At 45.0% G+C, this 21,862-nt stretch overlaps 1 protein-coding gene across 2 annotated transcripts in view; it reads left to right on the top strand.

Annotated features, from left to right (window-relative positions):
• The first annotated feature begins 7,167 nt into the window (after positions 1 to 7,167).
• Positions 7,168 to 21,862, top strand: part of C8H1orf21 (chromosome 8 C1orf21 homolog) — a 129,729-nt gene continuing 115,034 nt past the window's right edge. Inside the window, exon 1 of one of the 2 annotated variants that reach the window (XM_069789586.1) lies at positions 7,168 to 7,375. The gene's annotated coding sequence lies outside the window, so the exon portion shown is untranslated. Of the gene's footprint in view, positions 7,376 to 10,391; positions 10,641 to 21,862 lie in introns of those variants that run through there. The other variant, XM_069789587.1, reaches the window with a different exon arrangement.

Raw genomic sequence — 21,862 nt, 5'->3', positions numbered from 1 at the left:
AGAACTTAGGTGCCTGTGCCCCTGCTAGTTATCCCAGCAAAACACAAGCCTCTGGGAGCTCATTCATTTCATCTTAAGATAAATCAGCCTTTGGAGGTCCTTATTTCTCTCCACTGACTTTAAAAGGAGCCATGGATGACTAGTTGTAGCATGGACATCTAACTCTGAGATGCCTAGGATAAGGCAGACAAATCCTACTGTACAGCTCTGTATCATAACCTATATATAAAAATTACAATAAAAAGGCATTTGTGGTTAATCACATATCCATACAAGTTGTGAAATTCAATGTAATAGTTCCCTTATCAACTATAATGCACACTTTCTGTCAGTTTAATGTTTTCTGTAGAGGTGCATAACAGCAATCGCTCCAAAAGAGCTCAGTGTTTTGGACCAAGTTAAAATTTCTAAGGGAATCATAACTTTGCCTTGATTTGAATGCAATTAAATTTTCTGCCATAATAACAGCATAATGACAAATAATATTTTTCCTTTTCTTCCTCAGCTCGGAAATTAAAAGGGAATAATACACAATGTTGCACAATGAAATAGACCTTCAATCCTATACGGACAGCAGTATTCTCAAGTCAGTGTATTCTCCTTTCTGGTATGAAAAGTGATGCAGACAAATCCATTTATATCTTTCTTTTTAATGCCCACTTCCAGTGCATTAAAAGAAGGAAGTTGTGCTAGCAGTTAAAACATGGCCTCTTAGCCATGGCTTTTAGCTTTGATTCTCAGGCCCACTCTGTGCTTTAGGCTACTTACTGAATCACTGTTTGGCCATCTGAGACGTTGAGATCTGAGACCTTGATCTAACAAAAGTTGTGTTCAGGTTTAACTTTGCATATGGTGCACAGTTCCTTGCTGCAATGCTGATAAATGGTTTGGGTAGAACACAAATGATGACTTCACCCATGCCAGGTTTTACTGTTCAAAGCAACCCTTCAACTAGTTATGAACTTTGAATTTTTTTTTTCTGGTGCATTAAAATACACGAAAAATCCCCTAATTCTCCATTACTGTTATAGCCACCAGTTTTTGCTTTATGTTCTTGCAAACAGTATTTTTATGGGCCCCTGAAAGACTGATTTATTTAAAATTTAACAATGCTTATCTCCTAATGTAGTTGTCTCAATATTCAACATCAGCAGTTAAGATCTTATCATAGCAAGTAAACTGCTGTTATTGTATTATGGCCATCCTGCCAAGGAACCATTACATAGTAACTCTTAACTCCCATCACACCAACCCAAGCCTTTCCCAAATACCCAGACAGCAAAATTCAATATGAAGTACCCTGTATGAAGGATGGCTTCCCCATAACCCTTCCCATTTGAGCCAAGGTCTTGGCAGCATCCTTTGAGGCATTTGCCACAATAGCATGTCCATATGGATGTGGTCTGTAGTCATCAGGAGCCTGTATGAGCTGGTAGTGCAGGCCCCAAAGTTTCGGTGTACGGGGGGGTCTCTGTGTGGGACAATATCTCCCTTATTCTAACTTAAAACTCTAACTTAAAACTGTGTGTATTCCTGATGGAGGTGAGGAGTGGGAGTGGATCTGTGCTTTGCAAACACCTGTGCCAGAAGAAGAAATCACTGGTGACCAGTGTCCCTCAATGCTCCCAACAGGAGATTGCCACCTTTCCAGATGAGGAGGTACTTCAGTGCTCTCTATATAATTTAGTGTCAAAATGAGCTGTGTTAAAGCTTAAGAGGTTTAAACAGAAAGTCATGCTAGCCTAACCGGTACTGAGAAACAAGTGTAGACTAGAAGAAAACGTTCTTGGCTTTTTGATGCTAACAGTAAGGAGTGTAATGCAGCATGTACTTTGGATTCAATTCTACGCCATGAAAGTCAAAGGAATCTTTTGCTGGTGACCCAAACAGGACCATAGTACCCAGTCCTCGCTTGTCACTAATTTCCTGTGTTTTCAGATCATATATTGCCTTGTTAGAGAAGTAGTATAGCAAACAGTGGGGGTTTCTGACAAACTGTGTCTCCAGGCACGCAAATCAAGTCGATCATGGTTGGTTTATCTTACTATAGCATAGGCACATGGCCTCCATTTCCAGTGCAAAACATATTTTAGGCTAAGAAACTCAATGTATTAACTTTAGAAGTATCTGTGCTGCATCTAAGTGTTGAACAACTAAAAACTAAAGTTCCTGCTTATTCTTTACTCTCTCTGCCTTTGCCTGAAATTAATAGATAGCTTTGCTAAGTCATTAATCTGGAATTAGGACCTCAGAATTGGATGCTCTGACACGGATCTTTTATTCTTCTTTATACAGCATCCAAAATGTTCGTGGCTTATCAGAGGGCTTATCTACCTATTTTGTCTTATCTTGCCTAATTGCAAGCTCAAGTATAAAGAAAATAATTGAATCTGAAGAGTAAATAAACAAACATTGCATATAGAACTAGGATCAGTAAAGATTGTCTGAAAATTCCCTAGGGGTATCTATAGGTTTCTCCTACAGCTGGACTTGCTTTCTATCCCAGGTTTTTAATGTGGGCCCTATTCTGTGATAATGAAAGTGTGAAAAAGGAAATTCAGGAGAATTATGCAGCTTTAAGTAATGCAGATTAATCTTAGACACTTTTTAAAAATTTCCTTTTTGCTCCCTGAACAGGTGTACTGCTCAGTGAGGTGAATGAGAGCAGTTCATGTTTCTAAGGGCATTATTTATTCTAAGATAATTCTTTATTTGTTAAAATGCATTCTCTAATACGCCAAGTATTTGTGATCCATCTTTTTCTTTATTGCAGATTAACACCATTTCCATTTTAATAACGATAGCGAATGCAACGAGCAGGGCCAGACTGTGCAAAACAAACATCCACTAATTTGTAATAATTTAAATATGTAAAGCTAGACTTTGATGTTAACGCACCATTAAAAAGGAGCCGGGAAGTTCACACGTCTGTTCCTGTATTGCTTGTCAAGCAGCAGAACAGCTCAAAGAGCAGCTTGTTGATTTATAGCATCAAACCCACTTCAGCAAGTTTGCCATCTTGTAAAAATTCTTGGTACGTGACATCTTCCAATTTTATGGGACATGGAAAATCCATGGGAGGAAACTGAATCTGCAGAGCTTGTGCCTTTCTGTGCCCTCTCTTCATTATCCAGCAGCACCAGCTATCTGGTCCATGCGAGCCTGACACCAATTCTCCTCCAGTCCTTGGGGATGGAGGAATGGCTTCATCACCCCGGCTGTCAGAGTCCTTTGAATATCAGCACTTTTAGGAAATAGTTCAATGTTTGGAACTATTATTCTTAAAGGGAAAATGAATTTGTTGTTGTGGAGTTTACGTTAGCATCTCCCAGGCAGGGTCTAGACGATACCAATTAATCAGAATCTTTAAACTGTTCCTTGGCAGCAGTTTGTGCAGCATTTTAGTTTTTCTTCAGAATTCATGTTAATTGGTAAAAATATGGAGCAATTTCACCTATTTATCTGTAAGCCGAGCCATGATTTCTCTAACTTCTCCCATTTCCTGATACTTCATTAAAGGACCAGGAAGTCACCAGTACCTTTCAGAGAACAAAACAGGGTAACTTAGGCATTTGCAACAATTTTCAGGCTTGGAACACAGACAGTTGTTGTGCTGGTAACAACTACCTCATTAAAGTAACTGACTATTTTTTACCAGAAACAAGTAGGACACAGGCACAACATGTATACCTTTGGCATAGACGAGTGAACTGTATTCCCATTTTTAGGAGAAAAGAAGGCAGATAGATAGATCCCTACAAGCATTGCTGTATTTATATAACTTAGGCAACATGCGTGATGCACACACTGATTTCACTGCAGTAGTCTGATGAAAGCCAAATAACTTTTTTTTTTTGCATAAATGGGCCAAATTGATATTTCTACACCACTGTTTTAACTGCTGTCTTAAGAGGCTTGCTGTTTCCAGCGCTCTCTTTTACATTGCATCTTCAAGGCTTGTTCAACACATACACCAGCTGTAACACTTTTAACTCTCCCTATGTAGTTAGTGTTATTGTACTGAAAATGCTCTTCTGTGAATTTAAGTGCACTACGACAGTATAATGTGAGTACAAACGTGAGAAAACAAGTCCATATTCCCACTATGATTGCCTCCACGTTGGAAATAATCTACATCAGTCTGGGTAAAAATCATCCTCTAATCAAACGGATTCATCAGAATAGAAACAATGCATAGATCAAGCCAACAAATAACCTCTCATAGTGCAAAATTTCAGACTTTGAGACACCCACTCACCAGCTTTAAAGCCTGCTGGCATTGTTGGAGATTGCGCACATCACTGTCTCTGCTCCATCTACTGCGTTGCTGTGTTGGGGTCAACGTGAAGGAACTTCCCACTGATGCCAGAGGTAGCCCTGCTTGGAGAGGGTTCCCTGACGATAAGCCTATGGGTTTCAGTGGCACACAAGCTATTGCCTTAGAGAAGAAAGGGTCCCAAAATTTAGTGTGGCAGAATTTGGCCCAGAGTTGGAGCTTCTTTCAAAAGAAGACAACCAGGTCCAATCTCTGGAGCCACTGACTCTCTCAATACTCGTTTCTATCCTCATCCTTCTCCTTTCCAAGAGTTTTGAGGGGTTTAGGTGATTTCTTTTTTTCTTATAATAGTAATTTTGTCTTCGCAGTTATTTTTCTCTGGCTACTCTTTAGTCCATAACTTCCCCAGATCCAAGTGAATTCATTCCTACAGCAGCAGGAAAACTGAATCGGGAAAGCTGATTTCTTTCGTACTGTACAACAAAGTCAGGATGAAAGTTGTTGTCTGCTTGCAGGAACAACTCTCGGCTCTTGGTTTTGATATTAAAACCATAATTTATTCTTGGGGTAATGAACTAATACCTGGTTTGGGTACCACTAGGCAGGGACAGAGCACCAAGCTCATTTGACGTGGCCTACACTTGGTACCAAAGACGTTCTGGATATCAGAAGTTGTTTACACCGTTTATCATTTTCCAGCTTCTAAAAATAACTCTCCAGTGTGCAACGTCTCTTCTCAAAAATGAGTAAAACAGACATGAGAAATCAGGGAAATAATTGTTTTCTGCTTTTAGATGTATCTTTGACTATGTGAGAGTGGTAGACAAAGACTTGGTCAATTAAATTTGCGCATAAGGAGGTGGGTTTACATGTAAATAATTATATTATGAACGTTAGCTAGCTGCACACTTCACAAGGAAAACATCAGAGAGGCTTGTTTGTGGAGGCTAAACAAAATGTGTTTGCTTTATGCTGTTCTTATATGGTCATTTTTATTGGAAGCACAGTTTATAGTGGCATGGCAGTCATATTTTTCACTGTAAATGCTCTGCGTGTCTTTGGAAACAGTATCAGGCTCTCTGCAGTGAAAAGGGTGAAAAACAAAGTTGGCCGACTTCGAAGTTGTCAACCTAGAATTGAAATTATTCCCTCTCTTGGAATCTCTTGATGTTGTTTATGTCCACCTTTCTGGTAGGGATTTCCAATGCAGAGAAAAATAATTCAATTGCTAGAAAGACGAAGGTAGAAATGACTGCAAATGGGATCTTGCCAAGGATTTGGCAAACTAACTTATTTATTTTAATATTTTCATAATGGCGAAGGAAAAATGTCCTTAGATGAAAACATATCTGCCTGGATTATTGAAAGATAGTAATACTGTAAGTGATGAAAATAATGTAGGCTTGCTAGAGTCTTTCTAGTTCACATGGTAGCACTTCCTGGCAGAAACAATCTGACAAAGGTTTTATAACAGGATCTTCCGAGAAGCTTCACCTCAACCTCCTTTTTTTTTCAGTCAATAGTCATTTTCCTGAAAAACTATGCCGCTGTGAATACAAACCCACAGTTTTGCCTGTGAAAATTTGGGCACATGCTGCAATAAAGCTGATTCGCACTGCGTTCTTGGGAAAAAAACTTCCACGATAAGGTGGAGAACCACTCTGCTGTCCCATTGCTGAGTGGGAGAAGGACACCAACGGCACAGGGGTCTGTATTTTTGCACCTCTGACCTTACTTAGATGCCTGGCGTTCTCCCACCGCAACGTACTCAGACTCCTGCCCTGAGATACTGTGGACCGTGGATGCTCGAGAGCTCTCTGGTGGGTTCTGTGGCTTCCTTCTCCCTCAGGAGAAGACAGTCCACCCACCGAGGTGGGTGCAGACTTTTAGGAGAGGGAGTGGGAGTGTCCTTGTGCTCACCGTTGCCCTTTCAGGGTACTGAACTGCTCGCACGAACACCGCACTTAAAACCAGACAGCGTATTAACGACGGCTTGACCTGAAAAAGTCCTATCCCTGCACTTTTTCCAGCCCCGCGCGCAAACAAGATTTCTGTGAAGTAATTAAAAAGCACAGCGCTGATAATCACTGCGACTTCATTCCTAACAGTCAATGGAAAAGGACAAATTGGCTAGCGGGCAATTTTTTTAAGGATTTCCAAAATGACTACGAAAATGACACGACGTTATCCTTGCCTGTCAGTCGTGCTTGAAACAAAGCTTTTGGAAGGGCACATTTTTGATGCTAATTTACAACGGTTTCACGGGCAGTCATGAGACCCTTCATCTTCATTAAGGACACGCCTTCATTTTTAAACGTCGTCTTCAGCATCCGAACCGAATTTGCACCTGCCCTCTCAAAAGAGGCCTGCGTCCCCGTCCCCGGCGCCAGCCCCTCCGCCTCCCACCGGCCCCGAGGCCGAGGGTGACAGGCTGTCGCCTGGCCCCTCCAGCCGGCTGGCCTGAGGCGGCGGCCGCGAAGGGCACCCCAGCACCGGCCGCCGCCTGAGGTGCCAACGCCTGAGGTGCCAACGCCTGAGGTGCCAACGCCTGAGGCGCCGCCGCCCGGCTCCTCGCAGCCCAGCGGGAAGGGCCGGAGCGGGGCCCGCGGCGGGCAGGGTCCGCTGCCGCCGCGCAGGCCCCGGCCCCCCCCCCGCCCAGGGCGGCCGCTGGGCGCCGCTCGGTCCCCCCCACCCGGGAGGAGCGAGGCGCGGAGCGCGGCCCCGGCTCCTCGCGGGCCCCCGGCTGCTCGCGCGCCCCCACCCCGGGCGCGCCGCGGGCTCGGCCCCGGCGGCGGGAGGGGCGGGCGGCGCGCGGGGGCCCCTCCTCCTCCGCGGCCTCTCCCCGCCTCCCTGCCGTGACGGCCGGGCGCGCCCCCCGCTCCGCGCCGCCCCTTCCCCGCCTCGGCCCGCCCAGGCTCCCCGGAGAGGCCGCTCCGCGCCCGGCTGCCGCCGTCGCCGCGGCCGCGCTTACAACACTTAGTTGGAGCCGCCCGGTTCCCCGCGCCTGCCCGTCCTCTCCAGCCCGGGCCCCGAGCCGCGCCCGGCGCCTGCCGGCGGCTCTCCGCGGTGGGGGAGCAGCTCCGAGCGGCGGCTCCTGAGGTGAGCGTCCCCCGGGTGCCGGCGGGGGCGGGCAGCCGCGGGCGGGGGGCCGGGGGGCGCCGCTTCTCCCGCGGAGGCCCGGGCCTGGGCCGGCAGCGGGCGGGCCGGGGCCGGGCGGCGGGCCGGGATTGGGGTCGGGGTCCGGAGGGGGCCCCCCCCGCGGGGCTGTGCCCGCCACCGCGTTCCCCGGCCGCTGCGCAGCCTTTTTATTCCCTTATTTCTCCGTATCCCGACCGCCCCCCCCGCGCCCCGCCGCCTCCGGGCGATGTTTTATTCATGACCCCGCCGGGCTTTGTACGGGGAGCGGGCGCCTTCCTCCGCAGTTCGCCAAGTGCTGCCAGACCCCGGGGCTGGGGCGAGGGGGCGGACGGGACGGGAGGGGTCGCGGCCTGGAGGCGAAATGGCTGCAGGGTGGGCAAGGTTTTCCCATCCGGGCGGGCAGCCCGGGGTTTGAACGGCATCTGTTTGCTTTGGGGGGTGCTGGCGTTGCCGCGGCTTAGAAGTGGAGGGGGGGGGGGGGGGGGGAGGGCGTCTCTTGCTGCATTTCCCTCCGCTCGCAGGAGGGACGTAGCTCGCTGCAGGTCTGCCGACCTCACGGAGAAGAAACAAGTCACTGCGAGGCTTTCTGTAGAAGATTTTATATGTATATATCTGTCCTCTCTTTCAAGGGTTCAGCAGCAAGCGTGTTGCAACACCAAATGTCTGTAAGCCAGGCGGCTCTTACACCATCACCGAGTTAACTGTAGATGTCAGACTGTGCTTGCACTGATGTGATGTCAGATTTGTAATAACACGCAGAAATGGTGAATTCGGTGCGGGCTGAGCGTGATGGAGACAGCACGGACCCAGCTGGCGTGGACAGACTCGGTGGAGCCTCTTTCTTCCCTGGTGCAGGGTCTGCTGTGTAGGTAGTCCCCCGGCAGACTGTAGGGGCACTGGGATAATTGTTACAGATTCGTGGGTGTCTGTGGACTCAGAAGAGCAGCTGTTTGTGCCTGGAGCAGAGATACTTAGCTTGCTTTCCCTTACGAAGGTGTTCAGATATGTGTTGGTTAGAGAGTCATTTGCTGATGCCTGTCTTGTCAGTAACTTCTGTGATGAGGCTGCCACCATGGGTATCAGGCAAGAGGATGAATTTTGTTGCGTGCAGTAGTAAGCCGGCTGTGATCAATAGGCAGTTTCATATTAGCCCCCGATACTGCCTCTTGATTTCTCATGGACTGGTAAACTAAAACTGAGAGGTGCTGAAACATGTTCCTCGCCTTATTTGGTTTCGCATTTGCCTGCCCTTCACCTTCCCCATGTCCTGGTTGCTTGGATGTCAGTGGAAAAATTCTGGTCCCGAGTCTGTTCAGAGATTTAAATTTGTGTGGTTTGGTTTTGCTTTTCTAGCTTGCTGTTCGATAGTAGTCATAAGGCTACGTGTTTCTGAAGATCTCCCATGTATGGGGACTGGAGGTGTTTGCCCTTTGGTACAAGTGGAGCACACCGATACTGCTTGATGTTGTTTAACCTTATATTATCCTAAGCGTTGTATGATGAGGCAGCTTGATTTGTTTAAGACTTTGTGATGATGCAATACAATAATAATTATAAATCTTCTCATTGTCTGAAGAATCTTTAAATACTACTCTGTCTCGGGAGGTACTTCATGTGTGCTTATTTCCAAGAGGCACAGGCATGGATGAGCGGTGTTTGATATTAGTCATGTTCGTTTTGGGGTGCGAGGGCAGGAGCAGTTTGGCACTGGTACTTTAAGTTGTAATTTATGGGCGTGATGTCATGTGGTAGATAAGCTTTTATGAGATCTGCCATGTAAATTATGGCCTTTGTTTATATACGTGCAATTACTTGTTTGGAAAATCCATGCTGTATAGTTTGCTTAATAGCCCGCGCTGGAGCTGTGAATAAGATCTAGCAGAATGTGCTTTAATTGCACAATATTGTTCAGCGGTTGAAAACATTTTGCTTTACCTTGTGCTCACAGCCCGCACCAGGTGTGAAGTTACTACGTTGCATCTGCACACTGCAGTATGTCTTGTATGGCTGTGAAAGCAGTGGCCAGGTGCTTTTATTTTCTTCTTTCTCCATTCTCTGTTTCTTTTTGTTTTTTAAAAGAAGTGGGGTGCTGAAATGAGTGACTTCAGCTAATCTGCGCTGGAGAGAGCAGCTTGGTTATTTAAGGCTGCTGTAGTTTGTTATGCAATCAGATTAACAAAGGTTGAAATGATGATTCGACTTTGGGTAAACAAATGAGATAGATATAGAGAGATATATATATCTGTAACATCATGGATTAGGGCAGCTGTTTACATCACAGAGATGTGCTGCCGTTAGCCTACTGCAAATACTGGATAAAAACACAATGAGTGGACACAGTAACGTAGTAAATAAGTTTTTGGTAAACTTCTTGGGATTATAATGTGCTTACTATTGATTGTCTGTACTCTAGGAGCTTCTGCGGTGTGTTACGTACTGCCCGCATGCATAGGCAAACTTACTTTCAGCTTCATTTAGTTGACAGGCAGAGGGCTCGGCAAACACCTTTGTGCACAGCCCAGTGGTGCCTGGGGTGCTGTGTCGGCTCTGTGCTAATTGCAGTGCAGGTGTTGGGTCTAGGAAGATGACCAACGCTCAACTGGAAGCTTTTTAGGTTAAAAAAAAAAAAATATAATTCCAGACACATTCGCTGAAGCTGGCAGCCCCTCAACCAGTCCATTATTAGTTGGCTATTTCTTCTTGTTGTCGTGGAAGCAGTGTTGCTGCAGGAGAGATTTTTAAGGCTTGTCTCCCTGAATCTGCTCAGCGACGAGGCGATGACGTGTGTGCTGCGTGGCAAAGGTCGGTGCAGGCATCGCTGGTGTATCAGAGGTGAGACCCCGCTGGGAGAGACGAGAGCCGATATAGAAAGGGGAAGGTGGAAGCCTGGGATGCGGGGGAAGTAGCTGGAGCGCGGGGAGGAGAGGGAGGTGTTTATCGGCATTACGGCAGGGACCTCTCTTTGCGTCTGTGTGTGCAGTGCCTCGCTCGGAGCCCGGTCTGCGGTTGCAACGCAGTGATCTCGCATGGGCTCTGGTGCTCTGGAAGTGGACCTTGCTCTAAAAATACCATAGCGTGAAATATGCCCGCTGTTATTATGATATGCAATGGCATCAATTGTTTGGGGGAAAGGAGGAATAACTGACTCCTGGCAGTCAGTTTTCCGGAGGCCTTCCTATTGGCGTGGAGCCTGAGCCCTTCCAACCTTCTTGTCGTTCAGGGAAAGGTAAGGTACCTTCGAGGATGCCGCTCTTCCATCCTTCAGCGGAACAGGACTATGTTTTGGATACACATTCAAAAATACTCTGGAAAGGGGTATTATTGTTATTATTACTATTATTACTACTACTCCTTATTTCTTTGCTGACTGTGTTTAATTCTACATAAGCAGGCATCTAGTTGCGAAGGGAGTTCACAGGTGCTTGCAAATATGTATCACTATGCTACTGGCTGATCTTTGTGCTGTATAAGGTATTTGTGACGAAATGTACAGAAGCACATTTTGGGTATACTAGAATCTAAGGAGGTGCTTTTGGGAACAGGTAATATTGTTAAGGCCATATAATTCTAGGATGTTCAGGGGAGTGATGTGGAATGTGATATGATCAGTAATTTTAAGACTGTTTCTTTTAGTGGTACTATTTCACTTCAGCTCTGATTTATTAACAGGTTGGTATCTTGTCTTGGATTTTGTGAACTGAGTAAGAGCAGTTGTTCTTGGTCAGACTAGAGATCTGTCTAGTTCAGTATCTTTTCTGATAGGGCCACTTACAAGTGCATAGGAAAACTATAACTACAGAGTTATCCTCCTTCTGGGAAGCCCTTCCAGCAGTCACCGCTCTAGGAAATCTTTGGGCTGGCGATTCCGTTGAGGCTGTTGTGTTTAATAGCTACTGATGTATTTATTGTCTTATCTGAAAAATGTCTAATTTGTTTTGAAAAACTTTATGGCATTAGTGTTCACAACAACCCGTGTGGCTGAACTTCTGGTATAATTGTGCACTCTCAAAAGGATTTTGTTTTATTTGTTTTATGGCTTGCCATTTGAAGTGCCTGCCCTGTGATTTTACCTGAATTCTGGAAGAATATCTTCCTTCTTAGATTTTTACACAGAAAACTACTATGTATGCAGATGTTAACAGGTCTTAGAATGTGTATAAAGATAACTGCTGTATATTTGCAGTAAGGTACGCTCCCAGCCCCATTTACAGTTGCCTTTCATAGATATGTACCGTTATGGCTGTCACATTTAGGTGATTGCATGCAAAAAAAAAAAAAAAAAAAAGTTCAAATACAAGAAATGATGTGATTTCTGCAGCTATACATCCTGTACATAGATTGCAGTGAGTCTTGATTCAGAACAACTCAGACGACAAAAGAATTGCTGTATGCCAAGGAGTGACTTCAGCAGTGTTGTTTGAAGTTCTTGCCAAAGTAAATCTTTGCAAGGTATCTGGTGCAACATTTTAGGGGATGTGGAAGGATGCGGAGAGCAGAATTTAAAAATTGTATTAAAGAGCTTGAAGTTAAGAAATACAGATTCCAGTAGGTGCAGGATCATGCAGTAAAAACAGTGACTTGGTCCCTGAATTGTTCTTTAGGTTAGCTTTCAACATGCTAGCCTGGACTATTTCAGGAATAGGTTGGTGTTAAAAAGTTGTGTTTTAAATTCCACTTTTCCTTTGCATGGCAGGGAAGGAGGATCTTTTGACTGTGAATTGACCTACAGGATTTGTTATTGTACTGGTGGTCCAGGAGTCTGTCTGGGTTACAGAGGGGGCATCTAGGTTACAGAGTTTGTTGTACTAGACTTTGATACTGGTGGTAACAGCAGTTATGTTTGGTGTATTAAAAGAAGCCCTCCAAAGGTTGGTAATTTATTTATTATTATGGCAGCTTCTGAAATCCTATTGATAAAAATGGGTGAAATTTTCATGTTTTTAAAGCAAACAGGAAATCCTCATCTTGTAATTTCTACTGTTATTCCACCCTTAAGCCTGTAAACTTATGATTAAAGTGGGTGGAATTTCAGCTTACTGGTTTACGGGTGGGATAATAGTAGAGAGTGACCAGACAAATGTTTTCTGTTTGTTTAAAAATAGAGACACTTATATAATGATGCTATACACAACAACAGTAGATGCATATGGGTAAGATCTCTGCAACAGAGTATTCATCCAACAGCATCCCTTGCCTGCACGTCTGCTGTCGCTTGCCTCAAAGGAAGGTAATTCTGAAGTGAAGAGATGCCAATGCCAACTGATTTAACTGGAGTATTGGTCCAGTCCTGAACAGCCTTTAGGCAGGGCTTGGGATTAGAGATTTGGAAAAAATAGATTTTAAACCATTATGAGCTCTTAATTTGTTACCTGAATCGGGGAAAACCATTCTCTCTCTTTCATGGAGCACTATCTATCTGTTTGTGTTTTGAGTTGTTTGCAGAGATTCATCTCAATGTGTGACGTGTGCTTAGTAAAACCGAGGCCCCATTTTTGAGAGCGGAGTGTTATTGCTAATAAAAAAATCCCAAACCAGAGAACATGTCTGAAAGCATCAGGATTGCATCTTGTTCTTTCCTCTTACTATAGAAGTGGCCTCAGTTTGTTTTCCTTCTGCCTCTGTATCTCTAACAGAAAGTAATAGAATTTATCCATCAAGTTTGGAAAAAGTTAAAAAGCAAGTTCACTTGAAATATGTATTTAATAGGAAAAATTTTCCAGGATCCATATATACAGGTGGGCATTTTCCCAAAAGTGTGTGTTAGGCGTTAAGGCTGTAACTATGTTGTTGCTAACCAAAATTCTAGCCCTGAACATACCTATAAATACCATAGCCTCACCCCTTTGACTCTGTGAAACGATATGTAGCTGGGTTAATTTCATACATCAGGACATAAAATGATCTTGGTGAACTTGTGCTTTTATAATAAACAAGAAAAAGTTTATCCAAGTTGCCCAATAGAGGAGTTTATTCACACAAAGACAGCTCTTTATTCCGCGAGGAGGGACTTACTTTTAGTCTTTTCTCCTTAGGATTTTTATCTCATCCCATCCAAAGTTTTTATTAATAAAAGCAAAACAACTTTAATGTGATTATGCATGCTTGGCAGACAGACCTCTGTGTTTTAGAGTCATGGCTAATTAGATTTGAGGAGCCTGTGCAATTTAGTATATTGGGCAGGGAGATTGTTTTAGCAGGAAGAAACAGAGGAAGGAGCAAATTGCTCTCCTTCCCTTTCTTAGGGTGGCGGCAGCATTTTCTGTGAACTTTGCAGGTTTCTAGATGACGCGCTAATGCCGGTGTGCCATTCCTGGGGAAACAGGCTTGTTGAAATTTGCCTTTCTGTTTGGAGAATTCCTTTTCTATTGCTCTTAAATAAAGTTCTGAATATCGGATATTTGCACATCTCCACTAGAAAACAGTCTGAGGGAAGAATCGGCTGGTAAAACAAAACAAATGCTGTCTTTTTAAGGGGTGGTAATGGGCTGGAAGCCCATTTCAGCTTCAACTTTGAGGGATGACTAAGATATTTCTCTGTTCTGGCAATACCCGATTTGGATCCTGCTGCTTAGTTTTGTCTACAAGGCCTGCTCATCTCAGCTGCATCTTGAAGGGAACGCAGCTGATGTGCAATAAATGTACCAACAAAATGCGCAGGAGTTCAGTCTTTTGTTGCAGATGGATTTACGCAGCACTCCGTTCCCTAGGAAGCCACCTTCAGCAGCAGGGTGTTCTCTGAAGTAGGATGCTTAAAGATGTGGTTTGGGCTGCTGATCGTGGTCAGCCATGTGATGCTGAAGGACAGGGTACTGTTCCTTTTCTTCCAGTGCAGTTGTGCTTGCTACGTACACACGGTAGCTGTGGTCTGGTGGATGCCCAGAGGCTCAGCGTTCTCTTCTGAGCCTTTATTTTTGCAGGAATCTGAAATAGCAGAACCAAAGCTGCTGAATAAGCCGGACTGAATCCAGGGAAGCAGATCTGGCGGCTCTCCCCTTCACCCACCACAGAAATGCATAGGGGAGAAGCTCATATGAGTACTTCAGGGACTTGTTTTATTAGCGGGTGAAAGAAAAGCCAACCAGGGTTTTCTAATACTGCCTCTGTTATTTTTACCACTCAAAGTTCTTACGGGCATAGTTGTTTTTTCTTATGACTTATGTTTTTAAATTACTACCTAGTTTTCAGGTGTGGGAGCCTATCATTTAAAAGTGTCTGGCCAGTGCTACTGAAATGAAAATCAAAACCTCACAATGAATGAGCTTCTGAGATAATTTCTGTTGTTTTTCCTCTGTTTAAAAAAAAAAAAAAAAAAAAAGAAGGAAGCCGTATCCGTTCTGCTTTGGTCACGTCAGATAAGGTATATCTTTGAGATTAAAAAGTCTTGATGCTTGTGGGAGGAGCAGAGCGCTGCTTCTTTCTTTTGTCTCAAACGTTGCAGTGGAGGACACTAATTAACCACCAAACAAATTGGGTTTGGGGGAGTTTGCCTTTGCTATCACAGTGAAAATGTTTTGTTTGGAAGAGCTGCGTGAATTACACCCGCAGGCATTCATATAGAGATAAATCAGCCCCTGGCTGCCCAAAATCTTCCTGTTTCAGTCTGCCAGGAAAGCTTTTGAAATGGCAACAGCCAGTCTGCATGTTCTGGAGCAGATTGTGTACTGGAGACCGTGGCACAGCCCTGAGCAAAGACGTCAGCAGCGAGGAGTGACTGTCATCCCCAACACAAACAGACAGACTCCATCAGTGTGACAGACCGGTGAAGAGTGATGCAACACTAATGGGCAGATCATGATGATTGTCAGCTCAGAATATAGGGTTTGTTTGTTGTTCTTCCCCAACGACAGGAGCTGACTCTGAGGTGGATTTTCCTATAACTAGCATTCTGCATCTTTGACATTTTGGCAAGAGTGAGACTGTTTCCTGGGAAAAAAAAAAAAAAAAAGGAATAAAAGGCCTCAGGTTTAGTAACAGCATTTAGGAGAATAATAAACACTCAGCCTTGTGAAGCTACGTTTAGTTGTGCATTTATTTGGGGATTTTTACAAGCATAATCGAAAATTGTGCACTTGACTCTTCACTGAGTTGCAGTGGGATTCAGGGGACCTAATTTCCCTAAGACTATGAAAATCCCAGGCTTTGTGATGTAATTTTTGTTGGCCTTTACATTTCTGTGCTAGTCTCTGAGCCTTTTTTTCATCTACAGCAAATGCTTGCATGCTGCAACAGAAATAGTTTAAAAGCCAATGATTTGAGAGAAAAAAAGCTGGAGCTTCTTAGATGTGTGGGGACTGGATGAAGTAGGATTAATCTGGCATTAGGGCAGAAATTTGTGAGAGAAGCCCAGTCAAGTGACCGGCTGGAGAGAGGGGGTGTTCATGAAGTCAGAGACACTTCTTCAGCCAAAGGGGGATCACACTGACATCTTTGTGTCAGGGCTTTTTGCCTGGCCTCTCCCACAGACACCGGGTAGCTGTCGTGTACTTCCTCCACAATTGCTTGGCATTCTGCGAGCTCATGCCTTAAAAAAAGACTCCTGAAGTGAACAGCTTTCCAGAAGGTCGTTAGAAATTTAATACTACAATTTAATGAGGTTTGTGCGTTACCTGTAACACAAATAACAGTGCTGACAACTGCTTTTCAATTATTAATTTTTGTACAGTGTGTTGTTGGCCATTAAGATGGGTTGTCTATGCAAAGTGGTTCCATAAAATGCAAATTATTACCTTCTATGTGGGTCAGAAAACATGGCATACTTGGTGTAACTCTTGTAGTTAAATAAGACTTCTTTGTTAAGCAAATAATTTAAGCACTGATTACTCTTAGCAGTGTCAAAAACGTACATGAATTCTTGCTGAGAGTAAATAAAGTGTTTTAGCTTTGAACGATGACTGCAGGATTTGGCTTTAAAGTTATTTTTGGGCCACGGGCACAGCCCAAAGCCGGGGGACATATGTGGCTTCACTCCTGGAATGGCGTCAGGATGGAGGATGACTCAGTCACCCCTGCAAATTCCTAGTTGCTCCAGAAAGGTAGTGATTTACTGCAGGTCTGTGTCAGCAGTAAACAGCCATCCACCCGGCGCTGATTCAGCTGCTCTGAAAGTGGTAGTTAAGGATGTGCACCCCGTCTTTGCCTCCTCGGTTCCTCCCAGCTCCCTTCCCACCCATCAGCTGTGGAGGGTGTAAACAAACACGTAGCCTTTCCTCCCCAGTCCTTTGACTGCTGGCCAGGCGGCCCGTGTGAGGCTGAGAGCAGAGATCCTGTTCTTGCAGATATACGCACGGTGCATGCCAGCGTTGAGATTTGGATGGTGTTCCTGTTGAGTCAGGGAAGATTGACTGTGCAAAGCCTGCGGGGTTTGGTCTTCTGAGGGCGCTGAGGTTGAAGCAATAGCAAATGTGGCAGAATCAGCACATAGGGCTGTTGCTACTGGGTGAAAAATTGGTCCAAACCCTTCTAGGCCCTGCCCTGGCCTTCCTTTGTAGGCAGAACAGGTTGGGCAGCAGCACGGGGCCAAAGGAGACTGCAGAGAAGAAGGTGAAGTTCACCAAGAGCATTCATTAGGCGTGACAGGTCAAGGACTGTTGTTTTTCTGGGGTTTATGTTGGCTTGCAGTACACAAGGAGGAATTTCTTTGCTCCTGTTACGATTAATGAGAGTAAGGCAAGTAGTTGTTTTACTGCTGGTTTTCCCCTCCTGCCTGTCCTCCAAAAGAAACCCCAAAGTGCAAAAAACCACCAGTCTAAACACCTGATTTTGAAATAAAGCACTTTATTTCAGATACAGGAATGATCCTACTGATGTCAAAGAATGGTGATGGAGAATAGCATCCTAGTGGTAATACCTTCTCCCTTCTCATCCACCCTGCATTCCCAAGAGCTTCTGCTATCCTGGGAAAGCACATGAAGAACCCATTTCCTGTTTCTTGCCGTCACAGCCCTTATCTTTTTAGTGGAGGGTAAATACCAGGATAATTATTGTGTTCCTGTATTTTTTTGCCTTAAGCCAAATGCAGAAGAAACAACTCTCTTTTCTGGGGCGTTTTTGCATCAGTGTATGCTTTGAAAATGCACAGACAGGCTGTTCTTCGCCATAATCAGTGTTAACTTCCCGAGTTAACACTGATTCCTGAGACGTGGTCTCTTGCAAGCAGGAGTAAGTTTTAATGCAGTGCTTGTGACAGCCAGAGGTGGGATGGAAGATCTCAGGTGAATTAACCACGCCAAGGAAACTATCCCAAAAAAATCTGCTGTGGATTTTCTGAGCATGTGAGATGAGCTCCACTTTTGATCTTGGTCATGACTGAATATCCCCAGGAATTAAAGCCACAGGTAAGAATGGAGGTGGCTTGGAAGACTTCTTGGTTTCTCTTTGATGGTTGCTACCTGGTGAATCGCACTATCCTGTTTGCTGACGGATTCTCTTAATGAGTAAATTGGTGACCTCTGTGCTTTTTCAGGTGTTCAATTTCCCATTCCTCTCTTCCTGACCTATAATTTTTCATTCTTTCTCTTTACTGCTACCAGCTCCTGCGACATCTTATGAACGTGCCTGAATTGTGTTTTGTATTGAAATTTGTTTTATTGCTTTGAAAATACCGAGCGTGGTTGGGTGTAGGAAAAAAAAAAAAAAGTAGCACGTGAGCTTCACAGTCTGCTGCTTCTGTGCATTAAAGTAAAATTCCGTGAGTTAGGTTTGGTATCCATAAGGTCTCTTCCAAGTGCAAACTGAGCTGAGCTGAGGTGCTGCCTGTGGGAATGCTGATCTGGTCTCAGTGTCGAGGGGGGAAAAAAAAAACAAACCAGTGATGGAGGAGATGCAGGGACCTTACTGTATCATCAGACTACACGGCTGGTTTTGTATCTTGATTTGAATGTCAAAGAAGAGATGGAAAACAGAAGACGAGAGTGACTTTTGCCCTAAAGGTAACATATGCTTCTTGGTGGTAGGGATTGCAAACTGGCTTACTAGTCTGTAGTTCATCATTCCTACCTGGTCATTAGCCAGCAGGTCTAGTAGGTTCAAGTGTTTGGTTAGTCACCAGAGGTACTCTAGGACGAAGTTTAAAACTGATCAAAATTACAGCATTCTAAGGTGCTGTGTTCGTTGTACTTACCTGGAAATTCAGGAGTATACCCTTAGTGCTGTGTGCAGCTGCCCTTAGCAGTTCCCGTTTTTTATCCTGTTTGCTGCTTTGTTACAGATCTATACCAGAAAGGCTTGGATGAAATGAGTGCCCGCAAGGAAAGTTTTAGGGAATATTGGGAAAAAGTATAAAGCAGAACAAGCACGCACCAGAAAATCAGCTTCAAAGCATGCGGTAAGAAGGAAAAAATGTACATTTTTGTACATTTAGCTTCCAGATATTGCTGGAGTAGGAGACAAATGGCATGGTGTAGTGAGTGGTGTACCAGGGTCGGAGCTGGGAGACCACAGCTCTTTTTCATGAAGAGGCTATGGAGCTGCTGCAACTGGAGTTGCCCACTCATGTTCTTTGCAGCTGCGATGGTATCTTTGTGGCATGCAGCGTGGTAGAACTCTGATCTTGTTCTGTGCCTTGTTATCAGGAAAATAAAAACAGGTCCCTTTTCTCAGCATTGAAATGTGGTTTTTTTGGTTTTTTGTTTTTTTTTTAATAGAGTGAAATCTGGATTATTTTTCTAAATCCCTTGATCAACTTGAACCTCAGTATCTTAATTCTGTTCTCATAACAGATTTGCTTTTCAAATACTATTTTTAAGTTCATAGTTATGAAGAAGAGTATTTCCTATTGCTATGACAAGTACTAATGCTCCCAGTTCAGTCCTGGGGCTGGGATGTCCATTGCTATTTCCTGATGGTTTTTGTAGCTGTTCTCTCCCTACTTCTGCAGGGTGAAGACAGTGCTGATTGATTGCAGGTTTATATTGCTAATAACTAGAAACAAGCAATTCTGACTCATTGGTGTATTGGCTTTGTGTGGCAAGGTTTTGGTAGCAGGGGGTTTACAGGGGTGGCTTCTGTAAGAAGCTGCTGGAAGCTTCCCCTGTGTTGGAGAGAGAGCCCATACCAGCCGGCTCTGAGATGGACCCACCGCCGGCCAAGGCCGAGCCAATCAGCGATAGTGGTAACGCCTCTGGGATAACATTTTTAAGAAGGAAAAAAAGCTGGGACAGAGGGAAACGGCAGCTGGAGAGAGGAGTGAGAACATGTAAGAGAAACAACCCTGCAGACACCAAGGTCAGTGAAGAAGGAGGGGGAGGAGATGCTCCAGGCACCAGAGCAGAGATTCCCCTGCAGCCCGTGGTGAAGACCATGGTGAGGCAGGCTGTCCCCCTGTAGTCCATGGAGGTCCACAGTGGAGCAGATACCCACCTGCAGCCCGGGGAGGACCCCACGTCGGAGCAGGTGGGTTCCCGAAGGAGGCTGTGACCCCGTGGGAACCCCGCGCTGGAGCAGGCTCCTGGCAGGACCTGTGGATCTGTGGAGAGAGGAGCCCACAGAGCAGGTTTGCTGGCAGGACTTGTGACCCTGTGGGGACCCACGCTGGAGCAGTGTGTTCCTGAAGGACTGCACGCTGTGGAAAGGACCCATGCTGGAGCAGTTCGTGAAGAACTGCAGCCCGTGGGAAGGACCCACGTTGGAGAAGTTTGTGGAGGACTGTCTCCCGTGGGAGGGACCCCATGCTGGAGCAGGGGAAGAGTGTGATGAGTCCTGCCCCTGAGGAGGATGAAGCGGCAGAAAATAATGTGTGATGAACTGACCGTAAACCCCATTCCCTGTCCCCCTGTGCTGCTGGGGGGGGTTGGTAGAGAATCCGGGAGTGAAGTTGTGCCCAGGAAGAAGAGAGGGGTGGAGGGAAGGTGTTCTGAGATTTGGTTTTATTTGTAATAAATTTGTAATAAATTGAGTTAATTTTCCCCAAGCTGAGTCTGTTTTGCCCGTGATGGTAATTAGTGAGTGATCTCTCCTGTCCTTATCTCAACCCATGAGCCCTTTGTTATATTTTCTCTCCCCTGTCCAGCTGAGGAGGGGGAGTGATAGAATGGCTTTGGTGGGCACCTGGCATCCAGCCAAGGTCAACCCATCACAATTGGTCATGCAAGACAGAAGTACAATCAAATAGTGGCTATGTTAATTTGTTTACATACAGGGGAATTATGTAAGTATCAGTGCACATTAGGTTTAGCCCCTGTGTGTGCTTGCATTCAATACCCTGGGGCCAAAACTAGGTACTGCTGAAGTCACGGAGAATTTTGCTGTTGAGCTTAGTAAGTCTAGGATTTAGCTTCTGAATGTTTAGAGGCACCATGGTTTTTAATACTGTTAAATGCTGTAGAAGAAGGATTCTTGTGGCTTTACATTACTATTAAAGCCATAATCACAGATGTCTGAAGGGACAAAGTAAGCTGAAAAGATGTCTTTCTGGCTTTCTCATTGCCCTCTTTAGAAGGTGTACAGCTCCCCTGCACATCTGGCTTTTGATTGTTCCCCAACCTCAACTCCCTGCCACCCCCAAATCCTTCCTACAGCCCCTACCTACTTCATACAGACTGGAGCCTGCAAGCACCTTGGGTTTAGCATGGACTAAAAATTAATATTGAAAAAGAAGTTCAGAGTAATGATTGGCCACCATGATGCCCAGCAAAGGAGGTATTGCATGGGCTCTCTCTTAGCACTGCTGTGCAGGTGAGGTTGGCTAACTCTTTTCATTTTGGGGTAAGGGCATCAAGAGCTGGTATCAATAAGCAGAACAATAGTATGGAGAACAGGAATAGTATGTCTGTTCATAAATGTATTAAACAAGGAGGTGGCAAGGTAGAGGGCTGGAGGTGAAATGTGAAGAGCTAAACGGCCAATGGCACGAGGCTGGAAACGTGAGCAGGAGAAAGTAAGACACGGACTAACAAAACCAAAAGGCACTTGCTGTTGAAAAACTGTATAAGGGCACACGCGTGCTTTGCATTACTATCTCAAGGTGTGTGGTCAAGGGGGCAGAAATGATCAAATGCTTCCTTCTCCTGTTCTTCATATGGTGTGTTTTATGAATAAAAGCTATCTGAGTGAGAAGCTCAGAGCCAGAGCCATTTTCTGTAGGCTGTGATGCAGGATGCTGGGCTTCATGTTGGTTTTCCTTTTAGAAGTTGCAATGCAAGAAATGAGCCTGTCAAAACAACAAGGATAGAGCCTGGTCTCTGGCAGTGGGCTGTAACCAGGGGTGGTGGTGCCACATCCTAAAGCTGGGTCTTGGGCAGGTCACCTCCCAATGCCAGTGACACCCTAGGTTCTTGTCAGAGGCACTGAGTAGTGCCTGGCTCTTTGTGCACACTTCTCTTTTAATGGGTGAGATATAGTTGGGCTGGATTCAGCCAGGACGTTCACCAGTTGAATCATGCTGAGCAATATCACTAGCTATGGAAAAGGGAGAAGAGGAAGGAAAGAATTTGGTCTCCAGTTAGGGTTTTT

This window comes from Haliaeetus albicilla, chromosome 8 (genome assembly GCF_947461875.1).
Source record: "Haliaeetus albicilla chromosome 8, bHalAlb1.1, whole genome shotgun sequence".
In the NCBI taxonomy this organism is placed as follows: Eukaryota; Metazoa; Chordata; class Aves; order Accipitriformes; family Accipitridae; genus Haliaeetus; species Haliaeetus albicilla.
The sequence above is the reverse complement of the archived record's forward strand: the minus strand, read 5'-3'. Positions and strand labels throughout refer to the sequence as shown.